Genomic DNA, 23,079 nt, shown 5'->3' on the forward strand with positions numbered 1-23,079 from the left:
AACCTGCAGTTATTATGTCATTACAATTTCAAGTCTTATTCAGAAAGAACTCCTTTTATACCAGCTGTAAAAGTAACTAACTGTTGTTAGTAAAACGTAAATAATAAGTGTGCCAGTATTAGGTAGCCTAATAACCAATATTGGATTTTATATTAATGATTATTAGCTAACTGCTCTTCATTTTAAGCCAACTTTCAGGGGTAAAGAGAAACTTTATATACTATATCTTGTTACTTTAAATTAAGCACTTAAAGGTCGTAGTAACCTTTCCGTTATTTATGGTCGTAGCATGTGTCGTCAACACCGCATAGAAGGAATTAAAAAATTTTAGCAAATAGAGGATTCGATCGTTCTCCCGAATCTGTCGTTAGTATGGTTATAAACCATAACGTCGGAGGTAAAGACCTTGAAGTGCCTAATCTATACTGATGCTAAACCAATTAACCATAATGGTAAAGGGGTGGTGCCCACGTCCTCCGTCACTAAACTAAACTAAACTAAACTAAACTAAACTAATCTATAGTGATAAACTGTAGTTAGAGCAAACGAAAATATGTGGAATTTTTCAATTAGTGCTATAAAATGCACTATTATTTGGTTTTAATGACAATTAACCCGGATTAATATTTGAATACATGTTACTATCCCTGTTCTCCGTTTTGCTTTGGCAAACCAAGCAAAATTGCTTGAAATGAGGACATTTAGCTGTGAGGGAGGGGAAGAGAAAATAGTGCGGCGATGATGTTTATATTAAAATTATTAATTATCTCCTTTATTTTCGGTTTTCGAATGAGAGGTCTTGATCTACATCTTTCAACTCTCTCATTCAAAATTTCGATTTTTAGATTGATTCCCTTCAACTCATAATTCTATCTTGTTCATTCTACTTACTGTTCTACTTCTACTATTTAAAAAAGTGAAGGAGGGAAATTTTCCTTTACCGCAGTTTTTCTCATTCAGAACTTCAAAATTTCTTCTTTTTTATTGGGTCTAGCTTGAAGTATATTCAGATATTGAGTGAATTCTTTCTCTAAGCGGAACAGCTGAATTTTGTTTTAAAAAAAGGTTTTATCTTTTCATGATAGACTTTTATTTTTTTGCTCAGTCGAATAAAATATACTGTTTAGTTCTTTGAAAAGTATTAATCATCAAAAGCAATTTGTATGGCAGATGATAATTTTTTCGAAAGAATTATTTCAATGTGTCAAGGATTGATTAAGATTTTGCCTCAGAATGTATTGACATATTAGTTAGTTCCTTTCTTTTTCAACAACAGAATGTCATCGTGTTCAGTCAATAGCCACTGAAATATTGGGAAAAAAGCTTAAGATTAAATAAAATGTGCTGCTGCGTATTGATAAAATGAAATCTTTCCTCTTGAATAAAATTAAAACTCAATTCAAAAGGAATTGAAATTTTAAAAGTCGTTAGTTTCTGTATTAATTTTTAACATAAAAGTATAAATAAAAGAAATGAAAATATTAGAAAATTGTGTTACGTTTAAGTGAAATTAAAAAGGAAAACAGGTATATAAATAGAGTTGCATTCTATAATTTACTACAAAATTTCATCATAACCTTTAGATTTTATTTTGGGGGGAATACGAGTAAGGAGAAGCGTTAGAAAGTAAATGAGAAGCGTTAGAAAGTTTTGAATCGATTTACTATAAGGTGTTAGAATTTTTTTTAAATTTATTTATCAGACTTGCAATATAAAATAACTGCTGCAAAATTCTGTCACAAATTCAAGGTAAATTCCTTTTTAAATGATGAATTTACGCGGCATTTACTAACGCACTTTGATGTTACCAAATATTATACGCATGATCTTACGTATTAAAGAAGTGTAACAGTATCTGCTTGGGACGGGCAGGACTTTTATTACAAACCGAAAGCAATACCATAAGACGCTAAATAATTTTTGTTGAAAGTTATTCGTTGTGATTACAAGCATCTGTATTCTTTTAAGGTTCTGAGCATTACTCTACACTAACAGAGTATTTATAATACACGTCGTCTGGTCTATAAACAGTACTTAGAATTTTGACTTTTAAGTGGCATACACTATTTTTTCCTCTTTCAAATTAAAAATGTATTTCTTTAAGACACTAGGCGTTTAAATGCAATAAATGTACCTCATAAAAATTTATATATTACTTTGCCTTTTAATAACGTATCTAATTTGTGACATATTACGACAGAAAACAAAAAGTTAAAATACAGAGTAAAAATTAAAGCTAACATTTAGTTAACTTTTATGAACATTAATTTTGTATCAATATTTATTACAAGCTAATTCAACACTGATAAAATTGGAAGTAGGAATATTCATAACCACCGTATAAAATATGAGATCAATCTACTAGTATTATTTTGATCACATCATACCGTAATTTACTGTTACCAACATATTATACCGGCGATGCTCTGCTAAGTGTAAATATATACACGTATATACGTTTAGTTAAATATTTCTTTAAATACTGTTTGCTGTGCTAATTCTTTCAAAATAATGTTTTAAACTTCCTTTTTTAAATAACGTTTTGTATTTTATATTTTTATATTTTGACGTCCTTCTTTTTTTTTTCTTGACGATTATATTTTCCCTTGTTTTAGCATTTTCTTTATTAAGGAAAGAAAACTGTTTAAATCTCCATGTGCAGTCACTGAAAAATACTATTTCCGGTTCGTTAGCCTACACAAAAAGTCCCAGTCTTTCAAATTATCTCTACTTGTTAAATTAAGGAATGCTGTTGACAGTTAAAGTCAAGAATAATTTGCAAATCACGTCAAGTACAAACACCAGAATAGTAAAAAGATAGCACAAAGACCAAGGCATTATGAATTTCACGTAATTCAAATTTAAATGTTAACAGTTCATTATAATTCTGCGTAAATGATCAACTGCATAGAAGACCCTTTCTAAGACATTAGAAAAAACAAATCCTCGAATATTTTCTTGTTTGCATGCAAACCCAGGAAATACATCATTTTTCTGCATTTACTTAAATTGAATTTTTATGTAAAAATTGAAACATAACAGCAAATCAAATGCCACAGTTAAAAACTTTGGATGAAAATTTTTGAAAAATATTTATATAACACATTAAAAAGGTTAATTTATTTTTAACATGGCAAAAACATCCATTCTCTATTTAAAATTACTATTTATGTCCTAATTTTAAAATATAATTATTATTATTTCGTACTCGTGGTTCCCAATATATTCAAAAAGGAATCATATAGGTCAGGGTTCCTTAAACGTTTTTCAGTCGCAGCCCCTTCTTACCACTGTGATTTTTTCGCAACCCCCAGGACCCCATAATATTTACAAAAATTTTGGGGACCCCATAAGTATTGCGCAAATCCGACACACGCGTGAGTGAAACTGTCAATTTTTTCACTTGTACTGTAATATTCTATTGCAGTTTTAGGTCATTAACTTTAATTTCTAATTTTAAGACATAGAACAATGTGAAAACTTTAAATAAGTAACAGACGAAACGGCAATGTCACGTGCAAAGCAAGGAAAATGAACGTTTATATTATAAAAAAAAAAAAATGCGTCGAACCGTTTTCGTTTTTTTCTTTGTCTGCATTGTTTTATCTTTATCTAGCTTCAGATACATTGTGTAAAAATATTTGGTAACTGTAAAATTATTATAATAAGTTAAAGAAATATCCAATCTATTAAAATTTTTGGCGACTCCCTGCTGCAGGTCCCGCGACCCCCAAGGGGGTCGCGACCCACAGTTTAAGAAACCCTGATATAGGTTATAAAATGATACTTGAAAAATGCAAGAAAACCATGGTTAGGCCAAGATTAACTAGGGGAAATATAAACCAGTAACCTGTAACTTGAGTTTTTTCACTGCATCATATAAAATGCGAAATGGAAGCATAATTTAACATATATCATGCAGAGAGTCTGATTTTTCAAAAATATAGAAACTGAAGGGTTACATGTTCCAAGACTCTGCTCGTTTATGCAGTATGTGAAATAATTTTAGCAAGTGCCAGAAATGAAAAACCGGTTCTGTATTAATTTTAAAACCAAAGTATATCAGTGTTCAAATTTTGATAGTGATAAATTTTAAGATTGTGTGTAACCTTTGCCCATACGATCTCCAGACTAACTTATGGTTTATTTTTTGAAGCCATTGAAAAAAGACTATGTGTATGCTGCCGAATTATATAACTTTAAGCAGTGTAAAGCAGATATCGTTTTACAAGGAGTGATCGAAAATTATTGAGATTAATTATTTCTCTTTATCGATATTAAATGTATCAACTTTGCATTGAGTTTTCTAAAGGTTACGCATATTTCAATAAGCAGTTCCAACCGTGACCGTCAAATTATGAACATAACGAATAAAAGTATCCACTAGATTTTATCGTGGCAGATGAAGACGTTTTTATGTCTGTATGATAGAAATATGATTGAATTTAGTAAATTGGAATGTGTTAAATTTGAAACAACCATAGCTAAGTATTTTAAATGTCATACTAAGCATATTTTTATGAATCACTTAATCATGTTTCAGTATTTTAATGACAGAAGCACTTAAAAGCGCAACAGGAGAATAAATGACAAACGGTGCTTTGGCGGTTACTGAAAGTCAAATATGCACGCTTTTGGAAAGATACAGAAAAACGAAAATTATGCAAAAACTTTGAAAACTAGTTGCCTGAAGCCATGAAGAACTGACATTATTTCTCATTTATATAATGTGGTTTTTCATAGGGATAAGCCCAGCTGCATGACACTGTTCCGGGATTGATAATAATCTGAGAAATTGATATATAAATCCTAGAATACCCTGCAGACAGCCTAAACTTAAAGACGTTGGGTTTCTTGGCTTTCTGAATACTCAAAAGTCAGTTACACATGAAAAACCTTTTCTAAGATGAAAAAGTGAAAAATGCCCTTCCCTAGTGCTGAAGAGAATGTTTGATGTTTTTAAATCTTTTATTAGATGGTTTTAAAACTGTATCTCAGTCACTCATGCTTGAAAATGAGAAAGTACAAGTGAAGTAGAATTACCGTAATTCTGAATAAACATATGTCAGAAAACTTCTCAATCAGCCTACATATGTACAGAGAAAATCAGAGCATCTTACGCTGAGACTCTCGTTAGAACGTGTCGTTGTCAGGATATTGTGCTGCATAATACGTAGATGATTTTCTGCACCTTGAACAAGTTAATTCGCTTCCTAAAGTACAAGCCTCTAGAGAAGTAGGTAACTCACAAACGAATCTGGATCAGATAGTAAGGCGGGGTTAACGCAATCGTATCACATAGATTGATTGGTTAGATAACTCGTAAAAACATTCCACGCTCAGAAACCGTCATTCGAGAACTGCTTGCATAGGTATTGTGGTGCAATGTTTCAAAAATCCGGAGTTAGCAGATATTCATCTAGCGTATGTAGCTGTTGACTGTAACGTGTTAGCAGCTGTTGGTCTACAGCGAGAATACTAAACGATGAGCCGCATTTTCGAAACATTAGACATTTGCATAGCCACATAAAATGTTATGTATAATTTGTATTTTGAGACACGTAGCATGAATTGGTGGTGAATGCTCGCATTGGGTTCCCCCATATCATCGTCTAGATGATCCTAAACTCGAATTAATTGCACCCATATCATGAACAGGTGGTATAGCTTCTGTAGCCTAGTGATTACCAAAGGGAGTTGCTTTTCTTGAATTTCATCTGCCGAATAGTGTTTCTAACCGCCTTTTTTCGTCTTCTGTCTTATTTCACAGACGAAGCAGAATTCAATGAGGAAGTCTGCTACAGTTCACATAACTCGCATGTATTGAGGGTGTGTGAAAATATTTACGCGAACATGTGCAGCACAGAATCGGTTTCCACTGGAAATATTTGTTCCGGCAAATAGTGATGGACCTCTTAAAATACTCTCATACCTCTTATCTTTTAGTTTAGATAAATGCTAATATTAAATGTTTCTGGAGGAAGCTTTCAGGACCGCAGGCAAAGTTCAAACATTAAGTCAGTATGATTGAACAACAAACTATTCCATCCCTTAAGTCTGGGAAAAACACTCATTGGTGACATTTGGTTAGAAGTAGATGAAATGTGGTGGTCTCATTCATTGGCCTATAAAACTAAAATTTTGTAAAGAATAATAAACAATGTTGGCTTAACACTTTTAATGAAAGTCAGTACTGCTGCTCATATAAGAGTAGTTAGACTTTGGAGGCAATATCTGCTATTTTGGAGATTTTATTAAGAATGATTGAGAATGCTGAATCGCTTAACATTTCTAAATGAAGCCAGTGAGCGGCTCACACAAGGTCTATGTACTTGAAGGAAATATCATCTTTGGAGAAATTTGTAACGAACAAAAGAGATATGATTTTTTTACATTCCATGCGGTGATTGATGCGATTCCATGTGGTGAAAAGATTTGTCCAGATCATTTTATTCATCTGTAGGATCAAGATAAACTTATAAATATGCTGCAATTTTAATATTTAACTGTTGTTGAAAATATTTTGGATTAATGTAGAACTTTTATACTCTCAAAACTTATCTGTGGTGAATAATTTAAATGTAAGCAAATAATGAATCCAGATGTTATAAATACGATTTAAAATTCATACTGATGGCAAATTACAAAATTATTTATTCTGAATTCTAGACAAAGTCGTCAAAAATAATATGTTACAAAAGACAAATATATGAATTAAGAAAATAGACAATCCATTTGTAAAGAGAGTTTCTTTTCTGTGTTCCCGAAGAGATTAAAAAATAAAAGATATCAGTTTAGGTTTACAGGTGCTTTGTAGCGTAATATAATGATTTTATTAAAAAAGTGAACTTTGCTTGAGATTTGGACCTAGCTTTTGTGAATTGCAAAGATTTCTGAGTGCTGAGAGTTTAGCTCTTGGTTATATCCAACCCGAATAGATTTATTGTATGGCTTTATCAGTATCCAAATTTAATGTGTGTTAATTTCCTTAAGAATATTTTCCATTAATGTATTCCTCCCCCCCCCAGAAAACATATTTATCATATTTGACTATATAACTTTCATATTTGACTATATAACAAACACAGAATCTTCTACAACATGTCACACTTGAAGCAAATCAAGAATGGTTTGTAAAAAGGTTGGTACCCTCGTTAATTGCATCAGAGTTAAAAAAAAATCACAAAGAAAGAAGAAAATTGGTTTTTTAGCTAATGGATCTTATGGACCTCTTAATGGCGAATTTCATTAAAAGTACTTTCATGTCTAGTAATCAATCAAATTTGCCATAGTTTTTATTTTCAAACATTCCTTAATTAAACATAAAAAAGATTATTGTTTTTGTCCGACATTAACTGTTTTTAGCTTGAAATATTTTTAAAGTTTGTATAAGAGCATTTAATCACTGTGTTACGACTGATTCAAATGTGAGAATTTTGAACTTATAATAATAGTTTTGTTGATTGTTATCACACCTTAAAATAAAAGCTCTTTCGTAATTACGTTCTAACTTTGCTCTTAAAGGCTATAATTTCAACACTTGAGAAACCCTCTTTTGTTTAAGAAACACAACTAAAAATTAGTGTAATTATCTCTATCTATTTATGAGTATCATAACAGATGTGTGCATTACTTCATGTTTTGAGCAGTTTTAATTGTAAATCAATGCCTTTAATAGCTTATTCTGTTTGGAAGGTAATTTAGCTATTTATAATGACCTTATTTTCTATACCATGATGAGCTAGAACACATTATATGTAATTCACTTTTGTTCTGCGTAGAAGAGCTTTAGGAACTTTTATGGCCATCGAAATATTTATATTCATTAACTCGCTTTGTCCCTAACTTTTAAAGCATAAAAGAAGGAAAATTTTCTTAAAATCTTCATTTTTGTCTGAATCTTGGATTCAGTGCTTCAGAGAAAAATATGTTTGTATAATAATATGGCATTTTTTGGGTTAAATAAAAGGATATTATTTTAGACAACAGAAAGTAATGAGTGAGCCTACATCTGTAAAGGGCAAAACAATTTATCAAAATATTTAAGCAATTGTACTTGTAGTTTTGCTTAAATGCTTTTACGCTTTTTGGATTATGTTTTCATAACTGAAGGATTTTTTGATTTTTTTCTTAATGAGCAATAGAACAGAAAAGTAATTAACTAAGTATATGTAATTCAGTTAAAGAAATTTTGCTAATAGATTTTAATCGTTTACGGAGAAAGAATTGAGCAGGTATAAATTCTTAATAACTCCACAGATTAATCATAATTGCTGAAAACTTTTACGATGCTTTTACGACTAATAAGTAACATAACAAACTGCGCACTTCCTACTATTAATACCACTAATGCTGTACATTTTTAATATACAATTTTATAGAAATGAGTTTTGAAAAAACAAAGCAACGATTTTGAATATATTTTAAGAAAATTATAGGTATAAAAGGACAAACTATTTTGTGAGAAATGTATTATATTTGCTTATTATTTAAGGAAATTTAATATAACTAGCAAGTTTCTTATTTTATCATACTTGCATATATTTTGTTTTACATGTTGCAGGTGAAAAAGTCTTAAATCTAAGAGAAATCTAATATGGAAGCTAAATGCTACATAAAAATGTGAACTCCTGCTATTGTCCAAAGCATGATATAATGTGATATTAAATCATCCAGGAATCATTCAGTCATGAACTCAAGCAACAGAGGAAAGTATTCTAGGTCAACGGCCTTAGAAGAAGATTATGTACATCAAGTATACGAAAAGATAAGCAGAGATTTATCGTATGCAGAGGATCCGCTAAGAAGTACGGTTCAGAAGTTTATGGATGATCTGGAGACAGGAAGTTTAGTTGCAGACATCGGTAAGCTCTTTTTTATTATTATTATTTTGTTCCAAACTTAGAGATAAACTCTTGTATCATAAACGTTTCGAAAGAGATTGAAAGCAGTAACAGTAGTTGAGATGCATCATAAATCATTTAATGAATGACTGTGGTAACATGCACAAAAATACAGTTTTTATCATAAATGCTGATACTATCTGAAATATTAACTTCAAAAGTTATTCGAAATTTTCAGGGGCCCACCAGCGGCCAAAAGTCGCTGAACAGTGGAAGTTCGGACCAGCGTTCGAATCCCGGCGAACGGGCTGGCTGCATGGGCGTTTTCGTGGTTTTCCCATGTGCAACGTGTACAGGAGCCAGTTTCTCTTAGAACGTTCTCCACAAAGGCGTCCCTCCACTTAGGCAGATAGCTCTCGTGTGCTTTGCCGTAATCAAATAAACCGAACAAAATCTTAATTTCCAGACGTATTTTCTTCATTTCATTCATTCTTTTGCGTACCCTTAGTTAATGGAAGAATATATGGTAACCAACTGTAATTTTATCTGGCGTTGAATTCTGCCGACTTTTAAACATTTCTTAAAATTTGCATAGTCCCAGTCGCCATTTTAACAGTTTCAATAGCTTGAAACAAAACCTTTACTGTGCATAAGTCTAATGCAAATTGTGCGAATTTTCTCCGTGTCTTCCCGGAAAAATCTGAATGTAAAAGTGGTTTATATATATGTTACTAATACAGGAAACACAAAAATGTCCGCGTCAACTGGTTATTTTACCGCCAGAAAAGTCAAGCATGCACGAAAGATTATCAGTATTTATACATTCAGCGGACAGCGGTAAAAAATGCCGAGTTATGTATCCAGTTGCATATACATAATCCTAAACATCAAAGATGTATATACATGGTAATACATGAACCTACAGCCAGCCCGTTCTCCACTGAGGGAGGGGTTTCAAAAGTGGACCAATGAGCTTCTGTTGCTGAATCTTTGAAACTGTGTATGTGAGCGCATGTTGTTGTTTACATTTTATTTTGCATTTGTTTCGCGGTTATAAATGTATGGCGTTAAAAGCTGCTGCTTAGTAGAAAATCTCGTAGTGCTCTCATTTTATAAGTTTATTTAAATTTCATCAACATTCACTTTCGTGAAACTTACCACGAACTGATATTCCGATTAATGTTCATGGAATATTGTCGCTCTTTATATCAAGAAATGACGCAAGCTACAATTTGCCTGGAATATTATGAATTTACTAATAATTGTGGATTAAAAGAATTCAAGTGTGTAATTTCTTCATTGAGCTGAGATTAAATGGAAGTAATACAATGAATCCAGTATTTTCTTATCTTGGTTTTAGCATTCCTTTGATTTTGACAGCGTGAGATTCAAAATATATATTGTGAATGATCTGATTATACCTATTGTTAACATTAAAAGTTATGAACGAGTAAAGTAAATACATTAGTTTTGATTCAGATAAATTCAATCTGTTTGAAGAGTATTTCTTGTGCAGGCAATACATTTAAGAGTGGAGAATATTAATCTGAATTTTAACACGATAAATGTATTGGAATACAAATTAGGAAAATTCACTTTGAATAAAACTGTGCATTGGCTATTATTATAGAGCAACTTTTTCATATAGACTGGCAAAAAAAATGATAAGACTTCTACTATTTACATGTATAATTATTCTTATATTTGATCTAACTTCGTATTAAAAATTTGCACAAGAAATTCACGATGCTGTAATTATTTTGTATAGGAAATTTCGTGGTAAAACATTTCAAATATCTTGCTTAACGCGCGGCAACGGTCATGTGAAATAACAGAAATATTACTGGAAGTCCATTGGTCATTCTAGAAGCCACTCTCTTAGTGGCGATACAGATATGCACTTAGGAAATATGCAGCCCGTTTGCCTGGGTTTGAACTCAAACAGGTCAAACTACCAGCATACTGCAGTTCAAGTAAATAAATGTGAACTTGCGAAAGTTTAAGTTACTTTCTCTCTATTTGATCATTTAAAAATATTTTATTTCTTGAAGTATTATTAGTTACATACTTTGTAGTTCCTTATAAGTAATACAGCACTTTCTGATTTACATATCAAAATTGATTAGACACAAATGCCTTTGCTCCATGTATTATGTTACAAGGCTCAATAGTAACGCTTACTCTGAATTAAGTTTTAAATTTCTAACATCTTAAACGCATTATATTTCCGACGCATAAAATAGTTAGTTTTGATATGTCAATTATATGCTTTCAAAATATGCTAAACCTACGTATTTTGAGAGTTAATGAGGATAAAACTTTCGATTTGTTCTCATCAATTGGAAATAATTTTAGATAAACAACAAAGAAATAAAATTTAATAAGTTAAAAATCACAAGCTATCGAAAATGTATCTGCTTCTACTCAACTCAGTTTTTCTATTATTAAAAATAACTTAATAAAAGTAAATATGAAATGTCACTATGATAAGATGTATAAAATGGGCGTCAAAGTTGAGTAAAAGTTGAAACTTAATTTTCTCATGAAGGGTAAAAGCAAACGGAGAGCTAACTTCGAGGTTATTTTATTGATTATTTGGTGTTACGCCATTATTTATTTTATTCCGTAAAACACTGAAACCTTCCCTCACATGACATTAATTAAAACAAGATGAGTAATTATCGCTTTAATTGAATCATTTTCGTTTCCTGTTAAAGAAAAATAAAGGACAATTTTATTTCATGGGAAGGCTTTCGACCTTGTCCTAGAAACAGGCTTCTTTCATCATCAAATTCAGGAGCAAAGCTCATTAGTTCCAGCTTGATGATCGCAAGCGAGAATATGCAAACATGCATTTATAAGTTTACTTTATAAAAGCTATAATCAACCGTTAAACGTAATTTTTGAATTTCAATAACAATAATTTTCGTAAATCTTTTGTGTTTAAGCTTTATAAAATATTTTAAGAAATTTTAGCTTATTTTATTTTTAACTGTTCATTTAGAAATGACTGCTATACTTTAAATTTGGTTTGTTCTGTTTATTGTTGGTAATAACAGATCCCTCTTTAACATTTTCAATATCTCTTCGTTCACGCTATTATGAGTAAATCTGAAAATAGCATCAAACTAAATTCCAATTTTTCATGCCGAAATGAAACTCCCTCCCGTACTTAAAGATATTGATAATTCAAATTTCAAAACAGCAATCCCTTATTAATATGTAGTTTTTGTTACTTTTAACCTGTAAGGATCTTAAGTTTTACTAACGTTTATTTTATTTTAAATCTTTACTATCACTTCTTATTTTCTACTTCCGGCCAGAATTAAAAGCTTTAAATTATTTATGCAAATTTGTCTTGCGAACGCCAAGTACTTAAGTTGTAGCTTTTTGCTAAGCAACAGAGAGGAAGGAGTTAGTAGAAGCAGGCCGCTTGCCTTAGCAGTTTTACTCGGTTGCTGGTTGCCTTCAAGGCCAGAGGTTTAATCCTCTTGATAATTTTAAACGTATCGTAGTGTTAAGTGTTAACAGTTCTCTGTACTACATACGGCCTTTCTGTTAATATACGGCCAATCTTAGAGTAGACACTTGTTTATTAATCCAAAGTTAGTTTAGTTAGAATTTAGTTACTATTTTTATATTCTTACGTTCAGACCACAAGTGGTTGGTCTCTGTATTCCGAAGTCCGGAATTCATTGTAAAGAGAGAAAAATAAAGGGTTTCGTATACCCTTCCTGTGTATCTTGTCTACTTCCCACGTTTATTGAACATAGCTTTAGTAAGCTCCCTGTTCCGAGTCAGGTCATTAAAATGTTCCCCAAGCAAGTAAGGAGGAACACTGAACCTGATAGTGGCGCCCGACGAAGAAGAATAACCATGGTCGAGTTTCAAGAAGAACCTGTGCTGCCTGCAGATGTGGCTCAGAATCCAGAAATGCCAGCTGCCGCCCTGGAAGGATTTGGTTACATCGTCCAGACCATGCGCGCTTCGATGAAACCAGAAGCAACATTTAATGGAAACTCACCGGTAACCAGTTTTTTGGAAAAATTGGAGGACCACTTCATGATGTATCCCGTGCACGAGTTCCAGAAAGTCACCTTAGCTACCAGCGCTTTGAGGGGCCAAGCGCTTAATTGGTTCAAATTTATAGGCAGAAGTCTCTTGGGTCAAGCGGGAAGTCCCACCTATACTTACGAAAATTTCAAGACTGGCCTAGTAAAAGCCTTCCCTGTCGTAAGGGATCGTGCAAAATTAGAAACGGAACTTTTCAGCATATACCAGAAACGAATTGAAAATCTCTCAAGCTTTATTTTAAAAAAAAATTCACGTCTTCAAACTCTTGTATGGAAACCGTCCGGATCCTGAGATAATTCAAGTGATTTTGCCGAGGTTACTTCCCCAAGTACAAGAATTTATTGAATTAAGGAATCCGACTACACTGGAAAAGTTATTTGAGCTAGAAATCCATTTTGAAAGTAGAAGAACAGCGGACATTGAAAGAAGACGCCAATTTGAGCAACGAAACCAATTTGGTGCGCCAAGACCACAGCAAAGTCAAGCACACGGCTACGGAAGCAAAGCGAATCAGTGGGCAAGGAAACCCGAGCATCCAAAAACAGCCGGCGAACGTCGAAAGTTCAATAGCAATCCAGGAAAAAAGTCTGAAGGCCAGTGGAAAAAGAAGGAAAGCATGGAAAGGAAAAAAACAAGATTTAAACTAAAACGGATTTCTGCTGACGGGAGGATGCGGAAATCCGAAGGCCAAGAAAACCCCTCTTCCTTCAAGTTAAATACAGTAATGGTGAAAAATTTGACTCTTCCAAAGATTGAAGTGTTGGTGAATAACATCCCAGCCACCGCACTCCTGGATACAGGCGCGCAGTGTTCCTGTGTGGCAGAAGATTTTTTTAGGAAGTATTTTCGGAATTCGGATAATACGACATATATAATTCGGATAATACGACAGTGTTAGCTGCGCAGGGAGAAAGATGCAAGTGTATAGGTAAATTACCGCTATACGTTCGTATCAAGGACAAACAAGTAAAGATTATGTTTTTTATAGTAAAGAATCTGCATGCACATATCATCTTGGGAATAGATTTTCTTTCATAGGCAGGAGCAACACTGGATTTTAACGAAGCGTCCCTTAAGCTGACGATGAAACCAGTTCGAGAAGAGAAAACAGAACCATCAATGTTAAACCTTGACCACCTGCCTAAGGAAGAGCAACAAAAAATCCGACAAGTGGTAAGTGAATTTGCTTCGTTATTTAGTGATATTCCAGGATTTACTCAAGTTACTAACCATAGTATTGACACCGGAGATTCAATGCCAGTTCGCCACAAAGCATACCGGTATGATAAGAATAAAGAAAAAATTATAGAGTGGCACATTAGAGATATGTTACGTAAAAAGATCATAACGCCCATCTCAAGTAGTTATGCTAGCCCGGTGGTTTTATGTAAAAAAACCAATGACTATCTAGTAACACATGCAAAAAGGTGGCGTTTTGCGATCGACTATCGTAAATTAAACTCCATGACTAAATATCCGGTATATCCGTTATCTATTATTGAAGAAATTCTAAGGAACATAACGTCTACCAAATACATGACGACTTTAGACTTAACGACTGGTTATTTTCAAATAGGGTTAGACCGGAAGACGTGCCTAAGACTGCTTTTATAACCAAGTCTGGCACTTATGCATTCCTGCGTATGCCGTTTGGCCTTTCAGGGGCACCGGCAACATTTTAGCGATGTATGGACATTGTGCTAAGGCCTGTTCTTGGAAAGTCCACATTTATCTATTTAGACGATATCATTATTACTAGTGATAATCTGAACCAACATGTACATGATATAAGACAGGTGTTTTCATTATTAAATGAGGCCGGTCTAAAAGTTAATGTGGAAAAGTGCAAATTTGCAGCCCCTGAATTAAAATACCTAGGTTACAAAATATCTCAGAAAGGATTCGAGACAGACGAATCAAAAATAATCGCTGTGCAAAAGTATCCGCCGCTAAATACGGCGAGGAAGCTCTCTTCTTTTCTAGGACTTTGTTCATATTATAGGTCCTTTATAAAAGATTTTGAGCTATTGCTGAACCATTGGTAAAATTAAAAATGAAAAAGGCAAGATTCTCGTGGACGGCCGAAGCCAATAGTGTTTTCGAAAAATTAAAGCAAGCATTAACGCAAGCCCCGGTTTTGAAATTTCCTGAAAAGGATGAAAATTTTAAAATTTCAGCGGATGCTTCGGATTATGCGGTAGGAGCGGTACTTTCGCAAAATCAGCAGCCCGTGGCATTTTTTAGTCGAACTTTAAATCAAACACAAAGAAATTATTCCGCGACCGAGAGAGAGGCACTTGCAGTTCTGTTAGCAGTGCAAAAGTTCCGAGTCTATTTTGGAAGGGCGCCAATAACAGTGTATTCTGATCATGCGGCGGTAACTAGATTGTACTCAGGGAAAAACTTATCCCCAAGGTTAATAAGATGGGCACTCAAGTTACAAGAGTATAATCTGGTAATCAAGCACACCCCCGGAAAGGAAAATATCGTAGCAGATGCCCTATCCAGAATAAAAATAGATGAAGAAGGTAATACTGTAAAGGTGGCAATGCTCACAGCATGTACGATACATTCCCGAGAAACTGTAATAACCTAACTGGGTAAGGATCCTGAGTTTAGAAACATTTATGAGTATTTAAAGGGTCCTGAAAATTTTAGCCACCAAGATATTGTGGCGATAAGAAATAGGGCGGCCCATTACGAACTAATAGATGGTCTATTGATTTATACAAAAACTACAAATTCCAACAACGAATTTCGATCTGTTATCCCAGCTAGTCTTAGATTAAATATCCTGCAGGAGTTACACGACTGCCCATTAGCTTCTCATGCTGGTATTCGAAAAACTATCCAACGCGTACGCGAGGCAGTCTATTTTCCTGAACTGCAAAAGTTAAAAAGGGCGTATGTCCAGTCCTGCCCAACATGTCAAGCAGTTAATTATATTAATTTCCGCCCGGCCGGGTTTCTAAATAGTATTAAATCTGAATTTCCAAATGAAATAATTGGCATCGATTTATTGGGCCCTTTCCCAAAAAGTCAGTTAAATAAAAGTCGGTATCTCCTTGTTATGGTTGATCATTTTAGTAAGTGGACCGAAATTGTTCCCTTAAAACGAGCCTCCGCGAAATTAGTTACTGATTCTATTTTAAATAAATATATTTTAAAATACGGGGCGACCATAAAAGTTATATCAGATAATGGTCCTCAATTTGTGAGTAATATATTTGAAGACATGTGCCAAAAACTGGGCATACGTCATTTAAAAATGGTCCCGTATCGGCCGTAATCAAATATAGCGGAACGGGTCAACAGAAATATAGTGAAAATTATCCGTAGTTATGTTAAAAATTTTCATAAAAGCTGGGATAACTATGTCAATGAATTAGCTTTCGCCCTTAGGACCGCAAAACAATGTTACAACGGGCAAAACTCCTGCTGAGTTATTTTTAGGCAGAAAGATTATAACGCCGTTAGATAAATTATTTTATGTTCAACAAAGAGCCCCAGAATTTAAAATGGGTGATATAGAAAAATTAATTAAAGAAGCAAAAAAGAACACTGAAGTAGCACAAAGAAAACAGAAGCTCTATTATGATATGAAACGACGGGAAGTAACTTATAAAGTAGGAGATGAAGTATTAAAAATTAAGCATTCAATTTCTTCAGCACCAGAAGATCAAACCGCCAAATTTTTTCCACGATTTGAAGGACCATATGTCATAGAAAAAATAACTCACGCTGTAGTGGTGTTAAAAGCCAGGAATGGTGAATCATGCTCCGCAAACATTGACCAGATAAAACCATACTATGACCGTAATAAAATGCAAATATTTAAAGATCTTTTGCAGGATCCGGCACGGCAGGCACTGCAGGCACAAGCTCCAGAGGTGGAACAACGACAAGCACAAGGGCAAGCCATTAGGAGGCAGGAGCAATTGAAAAGAAAGTTTCCCCGTTGGAAAATTGAAGGTAACAAGAAAAAGAATCCGTTCCACCGACCATAAAAGAGAGCGCACGACCACCCCCAGAATGAAGAAGGAAGAAGTACGACGAATGCAAAGAGAGCCAGGAGAAATAACGGCAACTATAACCCGGCTCCCAAACGGAAGATCTACCCATCGGACAGGACACTACGCAGCAATTGTCAACGAATTGCGGAAGGAACAGCAGCGGCGGAGGCAAAGATACAAGGAAAATTTGAACCGCCAGCAACGAGATCCAAGCGGGAACGAGAGAGAAGTGTCCCGGTTCCGCCAAGACCAGCTGCCATCAAACGGCCAAGACCACAGGCAGAGGCGGAAAAGAAGGTCTTCAAGGGTGACCGAACTGGAGGGAAAAGAAAGTTCATAGAGGAAGGAACTGAAGGGCGAGCCCGCACAAGAAGGAAGATAAACCAAACGCTAATCTTTGCTACCTTCCAGGACTGGGAAGAAAAAAGAATGTCCGAATATCACAAAGATAAGTAAAATTATATGTTACTTTGCAACCTTAAGTTAATCTTTCATTCTTACTGCAAGTGGCAGAATTCAAGACGTTTTACCTCATGTGAGGTCTACCTTTATCGCCAAAAAGGCGAGAAATGAGTTGTTACCTATTTTGGTATTATGTTTTTCAATTACTCGCGAGTAAAACTAAAATTAATATATAATAGGAATGTGTAAATACTTGTATATTGTAAAAGTTATTGTATAAAATTTTATTTAAAAGATTCTGGCAAGAAAGAAGTTTTAGTCTGAAAGACTTTTGAAATGTAGTATTTCAATGTAGAAGAATTGGCACTTGCTTGGAAAAGAATAGAAGTTAACAATGTACTACTAATGTATGTTTTAAAATGCGTAAAATTAACGGCATGTTAATATGTTCTTATATACAATGTGAACTGTTATGTTAAACGTTAAGAAATACTGTGATATGTTAAAAGTGAAAGTAATGCCAACAATATTTAACTTATTCGTGTAACTGTAAAAAGAGAAAATTATTGTGAATATGTGTTAAAGGTTGAATGAATGTAGTTAGGCTCTCTGACGCTACACTTCAGAGTTAGCCACTTTCAGAATAGTACCTCAGGGTTTAGAGATGAATATAAGGTGTGTTACGAGGTTTGTTATGTTGAATTTTAACACGTTAGTGTTTTGATTGCAGGCGGTAGTGTTGAACACTTGTACATAAACACATTCGTGCTTGGTGTTTTCTTTTACAACACATGTCAGAGAGCACGGGGAGAGATAATAAAGTCATGAATGAAATAAGAATGTTAAGAGAAATATAAATATTCATGTTACTTGCCATTTAATTGTGTAACATTTCATTAAACTAGTTTTCCTTCCAGATCTCTGGAAGGAACCAGATTTCAACTAAAAGCTCCTGTTTAGATGCAGTACAGATGAAAAGGAATTGTCCATGGAGTTGATAATGTAAAAAACGATTTTTTTTTAATATCTAGTTTCTAGTGAGAAATGTTTGTAAAAGATTGGCCTCGCGTTACATTCTAGAGCTAAAAGTTTTCAACAAGGTCGTTTTAGACCTCAGTTTCAAACTAATTTACTCTGGCTGGAAGTATGTAAGGATCTTAAGTTTTACTAACGTTTATTTTATTTTAAATCTTTACTATCACTTCTTATTTTCTACTTCCGGCCAGAATTAAAAGCTTTAAATTATTTATGCAAATTTGTCTTGCGAACGCCAAGTACTTAAGTTGTGGCTTTTTGCCAAGCAAGAGAGAGGAAGGAGTTAGTAGAAGCAGGCCGCTTGCCTTAGCAGGTTTACTCGGTTTCTGGTTGCCTTCAAGGCCAGAGGTTTAATCCTCGTGATAATTTTAAACGTATCGTAGTGTTAACAGTTCTCTGTACTACATACGGCCTTTCTGTTAATATACGGCCAATCTTAGAGTAGACACTTGTTTATTAATCCAAAGTTAGTTTAGTTAGAAATTAGTTAATATTTTTATATTCTTACTTTCAGACCACAAGTAGTTGGTCTCTGTATTCCGAAGTCCGGAATTCATTGTAAAGAGAGAAAAATAAAGGGTTTCGTATACCCTTCCTGTGTATCTTGTCTACTTCCCACATTTATTGAACATAGCTTTAGTAAGCTCCTTGTTCCGAGTCAGGTCATTTAAATGTTCCCCAAGCAAGTAAGCAGGAACACTGAACCTGATAAACCTGTTGGGGACATTTTAACTTTAATTTAATGTTTTTCTCAATAAAATTGATCTTTTATTCAATCCTCTAACATAACATCTTTATTATACCTTTAATTTTCTTATTTTAACATACGATATAAAGAAACCCAGATATAAATTTTCAAGATTATTTAAATCTTGCCATCGCGGAGATGTTTCAAAAGAATTGTATGAAAGTCAGAATCGAATTCTTAGAATTTTGTGTTTAAAATGAATAATCTAATAATAGATAATTTGGGTTTTCTGCTCCAAACCTTAATTTATCTGTATGAAAGAATGAGTACATTTCTTAATAAATAATGCATTTTTCCAGTACTCTTAAATTTTCAAGTATATATTACTTTTATGCCGTGTTCAACAGTTGCCTTTTCATCCATATGCTTATATACAGTTTATTTTCGGCTGTTAGACCTTTGTATCCATATTCATTTAAAATATGGTAGTATTCTGAAAATTAAAACTTTTATTTATATATTTTTCAGCTTCTGCTACAAGTTTATAAGAACCTATCAGAGACTTAGTTGGAACTTTCCTAACGAAGTCACTATAAGAATTAAACTTCCCTCTCTCATTCTTGTTAATTGTTTAACAGTTGTTTTTCGTTCCGTGATTTCTACTCTTTTAAAGGATTTGTTAAACATTTGAAAACTTTCTCGAAGGGACTTACGAAATAACTTCAGATGGCTATCTTTCATTGCAAATATTCGAAAAATTGGACTAATTTCTTTACTAAAAATACAAGTGATTATTTCAATTGAAAAATTCGTTTTACTTGTATCTTTTTCATACTTTTGTACCCCTTACTCTCTGTAATCTTCTTATTTAATTAAATCTGAAACATATTTCTCTCGCATCAACTTCACGAGTTTGTCAACAATCAGATCAGGAAAAGAAATTGAGTTTTAATGTCGAAGTTATAAGCACTTATCAGATCATACGTGTAAAAAATTTGACACATACATAGCTCTTTCTAAGTTTATGTTTTAGTTAGTTTAAGTTTATAAGTTCAAATACGCATCAGTATGTATTGCGCTTCCTGAGATAAAACATATTTTATTGTTACACTCTCTGTTTGATAATTGTTTTGCACTTTCTTCTATTCGATAGCCCTATTTAAGCTCAAAGATTTCAATTTAAATGATTTTACGATTAATGAATATTATAATTGACAGCTTGTTTATAAATCGACTATGGCAAAATACTCGAGAGCTATTCCAACATTAGAAAATCACAATTTGGAAGAATAATATGGTCTGCATATTAGATAGAACGTACTGCTGAAGTAATACTAGTGAGCTTTCATTCCATACATGCTACAATAACATTAATTTTGCAGTGCGTATTTACTCAGGCGTATTCTCTCTTTCAAATGCCAGATCTGCGAATATGTATAAATAAAGAGTATTAACTTGTTATCCAACCAAATGCAACTGAAACAACTGTTTAAAAATATAAAACAGTATGTGAAAAAGATGATATAAATGAAGCGTTATTTTATAGATGAATCTTGTTTAATTTACGATGAAAATGCGTAATGACTGCTATTAAATATTTGGTTTCAACATCTGACATTGGTATTCTTACTTATTCTGAAGTTTTGAAATGTTATGAGTTAAATCTGTTATTTACATGACAATTTATGCATCAGAAGGAGATGAAATAGCGAATACATATTAAATGTACCCTCATACTGGGTTCTTAGGTAACTGCTGAAGATAAAGACTGGTTATTTTCGACAGCATTTAGAAGTAAATAACTGATTTTTATCATACGGAACTCTGTCTGAAGTATTTTAGTATGGCTATAACTATCTATTCGATGCAGTGTTACTGCACACTGAGATTAACTATTCCCCTCGTAACGACTGGGCACTTACTGATTTTTCATTCTCTGTGGTCCGGCTTAATCCCCTAGTCACTTCCCTTTCTCATTACTGAGAATGTTCCCCAGAGTCACGTCGGAGATCAAGTCTTTTTTTTCCCATAAACATCCAATAATAACTGTTAGCATTGACAAAATGTCGCTTTCATGAAAGGATCAATTTATTATGCAACTGATCCTGCTGTAAATCTTAGCTATCAAATATGAAACAAAGAATATAAACAAAGAATTTATTGTTTCGCAAACCACATTTCAATTATTTCAACAGAAATGATTTATTATCAGAAATTATCAGATTATCAGAAATGATTTATTATTCAGAATGATTTATTATCATAATTATGTGCAGCTTCTTTAATTTGAAGAATTATCTATTAAATCCTACGTTTAAACCCTAGAGTTTAAAGACAATGAGTGCACTGTTTGAAGTAAAAATCAAAATTAGACAAAATTTCCTTTTACACACAGTAAGATTTTTAACACGCATTTTTAGTCACAAGAGCATTAAAATTTCAAGTACCCTTATTTTAAGAATTTCGAAAATTTTGTTCTTTCGAGATATGAACAAATATGAACATCATTTTAAAGAATGAAAATCATTTTATTACCAGACATGAACATTCATTTGTTGTTAACTTAAACTTTAATGACATTTCACTATAGTAAACAGGCGAATAAATAAGCTCATTCGCTTTTTTTCTTATAAATATTTAAAAAACTAAAAAAATAATATATACTCGTATTTCATTAGGTCGACCAAAATGTTACGCCTTTTCCATAACACAGAATCATTAAAGTATTTGAGTTTGAATCCATAAATTATTCCGAAGTACATTATTTACTGTAGTTATGGTAACCCTATGCTTTTACAAACAAAAATAATCATTTCTGAAGGCTGTTAATTTTTAAACTTTTACCTTACTGTGTTACTTAGAAACCAAAATTAATATTTAGTTACTTGATCTATTAAAACTTTCACACTTTAAAAAATCGGAAAAGTAGCTTTGAAAATATGTATATGTGTTTGGGCGTTATTTATTATTAACATGATTAAGATGCACAGGAAATAATACTGTTGCGTGCGTACGGGTTTAAAATAGATTAAATGCACTCAGAAACAATGATAGCTTGATAAAATTTATTTTCTCCAAAGAAACAATTCACAGTTCTTTAATTTTTCACAAAAATAAGCGTACAGCTGCTCCCGATATCGCAGAGTACAGTCAGCGGTTGCATTTCAAACCTCTAAGAACGTTAAACACAACTTAATGCAAAGCGTATCTAAAAAGGAAGCTCACATAGAGGCATTTCAATACTACGAACTTACGCCGAACTAAACTACTAACAACAACTGAGAAATTGATTCTCTGTAGATTTCTCCCGGCCGCCGAGGAATTTCTAGTACTTCTGGAAATTACTGGAAGGCGTACGAGGGCTGAATACGGTTACAGTTGCATATGAAATAAATTACAGTTATTCAATTACAATACGTATTACGGTAATATAAGAACGGAACGAAATGTCGCGAAATGATCGCCAAATTTGGCGACTTTTGGTCCGGTCCCTGTATCACCATAATAGGTACTTTAATTGAATATCTGTAATTGATTTCATATGCAACGGTCCCAAGATAGCCATTTACTTAGGGTTAAATAGATTTGCCCCTATATTCTTATTTTACCGGCAGAGCATCATTTCTCTCAGCTTTTCATGTTATATTATGGAGAAAAATACAACAATTTCACTTACAATTGCACCCAAATGTATAAAATTCGTAACAATGCAATTAAATTAGCTGGAACTGTTTCATAATAAATCTTAATCCTGTCAGTTTAGACAGTTAGTTTGACATATCGTTCCGTTTATGAATCTTGTTTACTATGTAAAATGTTTAAACATATGCGACAATTCTCTATTTTTCACACACTTCGTAGAGCCTTTAGACGTTGTTTTCTAAATTTCTTTAGACACCAAAGTCGCTTGAAAAACGTTATTCAGTGAAAGAAGGATTTAAATGCACAAAAACAACAAAATAATTCAGGTTCAATATTTTGAAGTATACACACACAAGAGACATTACCTTGTCTCTTGTGTTGG

General features: G+C 33.2%; 1 long non-coding RNA gene across 1 annotated transcript in view; it reads left to right on the plus strand.

The window, feature by feature from the left end:
- The window catches only part of LOC118179515 (uncharacterized), a 177,709-nt gene extending 158,779 nt beyond the window's left edge, over positions 1-18,930 (plus strand). The window contains exons 2-3 of the long non-coding RNA XR_015038483.1: positions 8,564-8,864; positions 18,250-18,930. This is a non-coding gene — a long non-coding RNA (uncharacterized LOC118179515). The remainder of the gene's footprint in view (positions 1-8,563; positions 8,865-18,249) is intronic.
- Positions 18,931-23,079: the final 4,149 nt, after the last annotated feature.

The sequence above is a fragment of the Stegodyphus dumicola genome, chromosome X1 (assembly GCF_044657685.1).
Source record: "Stegodyphus dumicola isolate Sdum_Otavi_A_Nest chromosome X1, ASM4465768v1".
NCBI classification, from domain to species: domain Eukaryota; kingdom Metazoa; phylum Arthropoda; class Arachnida; order Araneae; family Eresidae; genus Stegodyphus; species Stegodyphus dumicola.